The following is a 9,151-nucleotide window of genomic DNA, read 5'->3' on the forward strand; positions in this document are numbered from 1 at the left end:
TTCCGACAATTGGAGGGGCTAATTTTGTACGATTATATGCCTAGAAAGGGTTGCCGACACCTGATGTCTGAAAAGAAACAGATACAGATTGAAAATAAAAGGTGCCAAAGCGTGCTGGAGTTCAAAAGTTCCAATCTTTAGTCTGATTGGAAAGTCCCATTTGCATTCGGTAATATAACTACAACTACGGGTCAAAGTATTGTTCCCAACAGAACAGTGCTGTTACAAAGTTTTTGGTGTGGTTCCAGCATGCACGTTTCGGACACTAAACCCGAAAGGTCCACTTGAAAGGTAAAATAAAATAAATTTAATGTATCTTAAATAAAATTTTAAGTTCAAGTTTTATGATATTAAATTTGTGTTTTTGTTTAGAGATCCAAGCTGTTTGGTCGTGTATATGATCGGATTGGAAAAATCATAAAAGACAAATCATTTCATTATTAGTCTCGTATCTAATGAATTTTTGGAGTTTTTTTTAATGGAGTTTAATATTATTCAGATGATTATAGTCTCTTAACATTATTATTGATTGTATCATGTGATATGTCACGGTCATATATGTTATTATAGTAATATTTACGAGCTTCACTGTTATTAATAGTCATTATTATCCTAGACACTGATATTAACCGATATTTAAACTACCATGCTAAACTATCTATCTCTCTCTACACACCATACATCATTTTTTTTTCAAATTCATCAAAACTCTACAAATATAACTATTTGATTGTTTAAATATTTAAATTATAATAAACTTTAATTTTAAACTCTAACAAAAATGGAAAAAAAAAATTGGATCACAGTCATTTACTTGAATTTATTTAGTACATGTAGAAAATCACAACCTCCTTGGAATTTGTTAGGCTCCATTTCTTTTATGCTGTTTACCAAATTAGCACAAAAACAATCCTTTTTAAAAACTTTATATGGTAAGAATCCATTAGTGGACAAAAGGGGTTCGGCCATAAAAACACAGCACTAGCAGAGTGGCAAGGGCAGGCACCGAGGGCTCCGCACTCAGCAGCGCATTTGTAGGGCCCAAGCGCTGCAACAAGGAGACAAATAGTATCTCATTGGCTATTCCAAATAAACAACACACAGCGAAAATAAAAGGAGTAATGCATCGGCATCAGCAACATATATGACTTCTCGAGTTCCGGTACCTGATTAGTCCAAAGGTAGAGCAATAAAATATATCTTCACTAAGAGAACTCGATTATGGTCATCCCCTTCCTATGAGAAAAAGAAAAGCAAAATCTCTCCTCTTTTTTTTACTGTTTTGGTCTCCACTTTCCCATTCTCTGACCACAAAAGACACCATTTGGTCCTGACCCTGGGACCCATCATACCAAATGCAAATTTAAAAAGTGCCCACATTATCAAAAACTGAACCCCAAATGGTTCAACTTCGAAGAAAATTTTGCTGATGATGGAGCCTTCATAATCATCATACTTGGTTTTTTAACAATACAAAGATCTGATTCTCTTCTTTCACTTTACAGAAAGAGGAGTCTTTACATACAGTACGGGTAGTAACCTGAACAATAAAACAAAGATATTTACAGAGATAATAATCATGCTTCATTGACTCATTAATGGTGGAGATTTTGTTTTTCATGCTTTAGCTTCATCTGGTGACGAGTTTCTTGACAAATTGATTGACTTCTCATGGGGTCACTTACAGACCTTGGCAGAACGGAAGACTCTGAAGAATCTGTAGCAGAACAATGAAAAAAAGATTAAAATTCATTTACAATTTGAAAAAAAAAATGTCATCTTTAAGCTATGATGTTTAAATGAAATACCTTGACAGCCATTAAAAGATCTCTTGCAATGTAGGATGGCGCCTTGGATTCCATCTTGTTGCTGCAATAGAGAATCGTCACTCCTCTTAGACACAGCAGGTGTTGGGGGAACAGCCGCCACTGCGGAGGAGGCCGATCGGCTCTTTCCCAAATGCTTACAAACAACCCTAAGACCTGCAGGAATGTTCACCTGTTTGGGGTTCTTCACAACCTCCGCTTCCGCTGTCCTTTTTCCCCCGTCGTTACCGGATTCTGAGCAGCCGTAGACGGTGGCGTGCCGGGTTCAAAGAACCCAAGCTCAACTTCCCTGAAAGCTTCAGCTTCTCGCCGTACCTTCTTGAAACCCGAACATAAAGCGGCTTAACTTTCTTCAAGTATTTCTGCATTACATCTTTGGAGAATTCTTTCGTCGTCGGAGCTCTGTTGTTTTGCGACTTGCTGTGTCTCTGGAAAACAGAGACATAGGAAACTCCTCAACCTTAAATTTCACGGTAAAAAGCTTGTTTGTTGTTATTGTTGTCTGTTCTTGGGTTTCTTCTTGCTTTTTGGTGAGCTCGTGGTGGGGACTGAAACAGGTTCATCAGCCGAACCCGACTCAATCTTTTCAGCTGAGTTGAGCTTTGATTTCTTTAATCTCAACAAGAAAACTCTAAACTTGGTGGCTGACTTCAACAATGAGACTGGAAATTGAGGAGATTTCGATTCCGAGGAAGAGTTTGTCTCAATGGGTACCAGCCTGCCTTTGAAGAACAGATCATCAGAAGGAGATAAAGTCAGGTTCGAATCAGAAGGGTCGCCGCTCGAGCCGGAAGAGAGCGTGAAATTGAACTCTCGATCACCATCGGAGCAACCATCGTCAGATTTTCCATCAACCCATCATTTTGATCTTCACTTCTCATCTTCAACATCACCACTTCTTCTTCGACGTCTTCGTTTTCCTCCGTTTCATCCTCATCAGGAACCGTAAACTCCAGGTCAAAAAAGGCCCGTCATCATCTTCTTCATCATCCGTACCACCACCTGATGAGTAGCCACAATCGTAGTCGTACCGCCGCCCGGCAGTACCAGCGGCGGAACGTGCAGACACACAGCATTGCTACCACCTCACCACGTCTCCAATACTTAAGCAAGCTAAAAGCTTCCATTGTGGGAGAGCCAAATAGAAAACACACTCAAACCTTGAATCTTTCTTGAAGATATGGATTTTTTTTAGAAGATAACAAGAAAGAAAAGTTATTTCTTAAAGGTAAACGGTAAGTACTGAAAATGGAGTGTTACAGAGAGAGAGAGAGAGGTGAGAAAAAAGAAGAATGGCATTGCCTTTATTTTGCAATGTATTGTGTACGTGGTTGCAGCAGCCAACAGGTCAGCCATGTGAAACAGTGCAGTCTGATATTTGACAGAGCAGAAGACAGGGTAAAAGACAAGAAAAGGTAGGGAAATTGTGTGTACGATTGTATACATACACTGTTTGTACTTGTATTAATACAGTGTAATACGCGGTGATTGTTTTTCATTGACTTCACTGTATTTTCTTTGCAGGTAAATTAGTTGTGTAAGGTACTTCACATTAATTGTGAGCTAACAAGTGAACTATTGTTAAAAGAAAAGAGGTATGATGTTTTCTATAAATTATTTAAATAAATATAGTGTTTTTACAGTAATTATTAATGTTATTTATCCCACGGGTTCTCTGCCTTGAATTTTTTATCTATGATTTGAAAAACCTTGAATCATATGGCTGATGATGTTATTGTACCGGCTCAAAGGCACAAACCCTGTATTTACCCCACGAATTCTGCAAATACAATGAGAATTTAGTCATTTACTTTTATTAGTTTATGGACCTTCGTTTCTTGATAAAGCATTAATGTTATAATTGCACATTATATCTCTTTGACACTATATGATTCCATGTTAATTGGGCACCGACAAAGTAGTTCATTGAATTCTAATTAGCAGGCTACTTAACTATACACCATGATTATTGTTATTGTTTCTTGAAGATTTACTCGAATTAACAAAGGAAGAGAAAAGTGAGCGGTTTGAATGGTGAAAAGGTGAAAGACTCGAATAAAGGGTAAACATAGACATCGTCACTTAATTTATAATATATCTTATTTGGTTAATAAAGTTTAAAATATTTCAATTTATTCATTAACTTTGATTTACTCCTACTCTAGTCACGCAAATGTTAAATCAGAAATATAAGGGTGATATGATAATCGTATGTGCTTATGTGCACTGATTTTTATTGACATAGCATTCTAATGTCATCCTCGTCATTTCTCCTTTTGTTCTTTTTTATCTTCTTCCTCTAAATATGAATATGATATAGTTACATCATTGTGACACTGAAATCATGATTCTCCATCATTTTTTCGACCAATCAAGACACCAACAAACTCATCTCATTGTCTCCTACAATTCTTTATGTTCAATTTTATTTAAATCACTTTAAAACATATGAAATTCAATCGAACCCCAAAAAACCTTAAACCATTATGATATACAATATCCACCAATGAATTAATGTGGTATCAAGATATGCAACTCGCCTCCTCCTTCTCTATCGTTCAACCATTGAGATTTGAAAAAAAAAACAATGTTTCATCGCCGTTAAGTATTTAACGCTGGAGTAGCGAAATAGGAGCAAATCAAAATATCAATGAGTAAATAAAAAAAATTAAACTTTAGTGACCAAAATAAGAGTGAGAAAAAAAAGGTGAATATGAAATTTATAATTTACCCCAGTAAAATAGAGGTGGTTTTCATCCTTAAGCTATCACCGACTATTGCCTCCAAACTTGAACCCGCCACCGAGTTTTTCACCAAGTGTATACACATAATTTTTTACCAAGTACGGGTGTACAGTGACATTGAATAATGGACTGAATCCCGGGGTCCAAACTCCTGCAATCGGCAGAAGCAGAACCGTAACTGGCGTTTACTTCCGTAGTGAGATCACGTGGATGCATGGTTAACGTGCATGTAGGGGACCCTTCTGCATATGATCCACCTCCTCCGATTATTGAAGCCTTTCGCTTGTGAAAAAGCTTTGACCTTTAGAGTGTTTAATTCAGCCTAAATGAATGTCCATTGCCTTTATGTTTGGTTAGATGTTGTGTCGCAACGAAATCGAGCAAAGTTTCCTTACATGAACGATAAAGACCGGGTTCTGTGATCGATGCATGAACAAATCGAGAGGTTCGGGCTGTCTCGTGAGCTCGGAAGATAGAGATTGATAGCAACCGTCCGATGTATGGACAACCACCATGGTGTTATTCATTTACATGGATCCGGAAAGGGTCCCATACTATTGATCCAACAACTCCCTTCCTTCCTATGTTATATAATTATGTTTCACTGGATTGTTATAATTATTGAGTCAATTTAACGAGCAACACAAATTTTGTTTAAAATTTTTTAGTCAAGTTTATAAAATTTGAATTGACTAGTTGTTCAAGTTTTTGTTTAAATTTATTCGTATTATTTGATTCCAATTTTAATTGTTTTCTATAATTATATATATATTTATAATGTTTTATATGAGGTATACAAATATAATGTAGACTTGAGGGCTCAACTCAAGCTCAAAAATCAATCCATTAATTACTAAAAATATTGAGTTATTCAAGTTCTATTTTATAACTTCACTAAAATTTTACACTCTTAGTCCAATCCATTAAGTTTGTAATGTGTCTTGAGCATAGGTAGATCCACCCTTGCCCACCCTAAAATTCGAATTTTCTCCTGTTAGCTATGTGCTTTATTAATTGTGTCCACCCTGAATTTTTGTCTAAATAAAAAATTTATGTTTTTAATATATGTGTGCTCCCTCTCAAAATTATTTCAAAATCCGTTACTACCGGTATCGAGATTACTTTCAATTTTAGTCCAATTGATTTTATGTGGACTAGCCTAATTAGGTTTCAAAACTGATATTATTGTTATTTATAGGTTCTAAAGAAGTAGAGTGAGCTTTTACTTTAGTTTAGAAAAGGGATGTTTATCCACTAAAAATCCCATAATTTCCTAACTATTTGTCTTGCTTATGGGAGGCAAAGGTACACTACTTTGGTAACCTCCCCCCCACATTCATTTGTATCTGCATCAATAAATCACTTGAAAAATTTAGGGCAAAATTAATGGAAACCTGAAACTATATGTCCTTCAAATATATATTTTAAAATCTTAGTGAAAATATGTTGATTGAAGAAGAGGCACATATAGGATATCTTTTACTAATTGAGTGGATTTATATAATTGAATAGTGTTTAACTTATAAACAATTATTATGTACTAATATGATTGAACTGAATGCTGGTATAATTGCTAAGTTGGTCCCTAAACAAAGATGGGATCCTTTCATATAAAAGTTGCAAATTTAGTTGGTTTCTCATTCGGCCCAAACCAATCCGTTTTCGAGTCCACAGACTTCTAAAGTACGAATCAGTTTTATGTTTTTTTTCTTACCCCTGAAGTATGGCCCAACTTTCTGCCTTACTCATAAGCTCCAAAAGGGGCCTAATATGCAACTTTGATCCATTTGTTTTTATAATATGATAATTATTTTTTCCTTCTAAATTATATCTAATTACCACTTTAGTATTTTGAAAAATTAACATCTTAAATTATCCCTAAGCCATTATAATCATAAATCACTAAATAAGTTTATTTTTTTATTTCAGTTTTAATGAAACTGAAATAAAGTGATAATTGAGTATAACTTTGAGGGCTAAAATAATATTTAACCCTTTTTAATACTTATGTGAAAAGTGTGTCCAAATAGAAGCAGCTATGATGAAGCCAGTTCGGGCTAATTGTTTTATTTTTGTGTATTGCCTCGCTCTCGTTGCACTTTACAGTATCAAATGAGGTAATTCTATCGGTACTCAAACTACACTTCTTTCTAAAGCCGTATTTCCATACCTTTTCCTCCGAACTATACGACCCTAAATTGAATAAAAAAGAAACTTATGGGTGAAGAATTGAACTTTTAGAGTCTAAGCAACTTTATCATGCATTAAACAACTTTAATGCCTATAAAAAAGATATGGAAATATGGCCAATTTGTTACAAATATACTTTCTTTCGGGTCTGTGAAAGTAATAGATTTACATAGACTAGAACGTTGAGGGGCGAAAATAATTATTAATAAAAAAAATATGATAATTTGAAATTTCAAGGGATGTGCTCCTCCTTGATCAATCCCGAGTAGAATTATGTATGGTCAACTCTCATGCTTAGCCTTGAAGGCAGACTCATGCACGCTTAGCTTGTGTTTGAAGTTCTGTTTAGTCTACAGAACAGCTAATGAGTTGCTTGGATCGTGATGCTGATGATCCTTTGCTAATGACATGCATGCATGCTATGTGAAGATGAATGGCCAGATTTGACATTTTGGTTCTCTTCACTCGATCATCAAGAAACTGAACATTGAGGATTGATGCAAGACCAGGGCTTAATATTATATCATGTTCATATATATGTCTGCATAAATCAACCGGCTTTACTTGCATTTCATCTCTTGAATTTGCAGTTTTGTGAACAATTTGCTTTGTAGATGAACAAGATCAAATTTGTTACATAAAAGACAAAACCCCATATATATTTGTTTCATAATGCAATGATTCGGAGGGTAATTATAGGGTATGATCTATGTTGTTACACAATATGGTGAGATCGATTTCGAATAGATTGAATTTATTAATTTTTCGAATTTCCCCTTCCTTAAAAATATCTCTTCTTTTTCTCTAAGTAAAATTAAATTTAAAATTAAAATTTATAAAAAAAATATTATTCCGAATATTCTAGTACAATTTAAAGATGCCTACTGATTAACAAAAGCAAAATTTCAAACCTATATCAAAAAAAAATAATTATTCCGAATATTCTAGTACATTTAAAGATGCCTACTGATTAAACAAAAGCAAAAATTTCAAACCTATATCAATAGGGTTATACACCTACGTTATTAGGTGTGGTAGACCCTATATCTCCCCAGCTCTTTATCCTATGTATGAATGTCCTTCTAGTATTCTTAACAAGGCTGCTCTTAGAGGTCATTTTGGCTTTCATCCAAATGTAAAAAAATTGGATTAACTCATCTTACATTTGCAGACGAGTGTTGGACTTTTGTCGTGGGAATGTTGAATCAATTGTGGGGTTATTAGTGCTCTCGATCACTTTTATGAATCTCTGGCCTTAAGCTTAATGCACAAAAAAAGTGAATTCTTTACTACTAGAATTTCCCTCGAAATATTGAAGAAATCATGTAGATTACAGGTTTTACACATGGATGCTTACATGTTAGATATTTGGGTGTTCCTTTGGTCTCTAAAAAACTTTCGGATAAAGACTGTGTGGCACTTATTGATAACATTAGAGATTGTCTGCACAATTGATCTAGAAGACACTTGAGCTATGCTGGTAGACTTGAACTTATTAAAACGATTCTACAGAGTATTACTAATTTTTGGTGTAGGCAATTAATCCTTCCACAATCTGTGCTGCATCGAATTGAGCAGTTATGCTCAAGGTTTTTTTGGAAAGGTTCTGACAAAACTGCAACTGGTGCAAGAGTAAATTGGGATAAGTTTTGCCTTACTAAATCAGAAGGGGGTCTTGGTATTAAAGACATTACGTCTTGGAATAAAGCATGTTTTATGCATCTGATTAGGAACATCCTTGCGGGTGAAGGATCGCTATGGATTGCATGGATTAAAAGCTGTTATCAAAATAATGATTTCTGGACCATGGAGGCTGGGATCAATTCTAGCTGGAGCTTTCGTAAACTGTTACGCATGAGGCCTCAAGCTGCCTCTATTCTTGCTTCTGTGCACAATCAATCAAGGATCTTTGGAACCTAATTCGCAACAAAGAGAACAAGGCCACTTGGCATAAGTTGATCTGGTTTCCTCTTCACATTCCAAAGTATAGTATTATTACTTGGATGACATTCCTCGATAGATTACCAACTAAAGACAGGTTGATTCGAATGGGTTTCAATATTGATGGTACATGTGTGTTTTGTCATGACTTGATGGAAACTAGAGATCACTTGTTTCTACACTGTACTATGATCAGTTCGTTATGGAACACTGTTTTGAATTTCAATGACATTTGCAGAGGATAATGTTCATGGGGTACTCACATTTCGTGGGCTACAGCTTCCTGGAAAGGTAAATCTTTACTAACCACTATTATGAAGTTAGCTTGGACCACTTTTACATACATTATTTGGGAGGAGAGGAATAAAAGAATTTACCAAAGATGCTCAAGAAGTTTTGCAGACTTACTCCTTGCTATTAAAGATGTTGTTGCTATTCAGCTTAGAGGTA

General features: G+C 35.2%; 1 pseudogene; it reads right to left on the minus strand.

Moving 5' to 3' along the window:
• Positions 1-1,605: 1,605 nt before the first annotated feature.
• On the minus strand, positions 1,606-4,786 carry LOC120186951 (annotated as a pseudogene).
• Between the last annotated feature and the right edge of the window lie 4,365 nt (positions 4,787-9,151).

Source organism: Hibiscus syriacus, unplaced genomic scaffold (genome assembly GCF_006381635.1).
Source record: "Hibiscus syriacus cultivar Baekdansim isolate YM2019G1 unplaced genomic scaffold, ASM638163v2 tig00113721_pilon, whole genome shotgun sequence".
Taxonomy (NCBI): Eukaryota; Viridiplantae; Streptophyta; class Magnoliopsida; order Malvales; family Malvaceae; genus Hibiscus; species Hibiscus syriacus.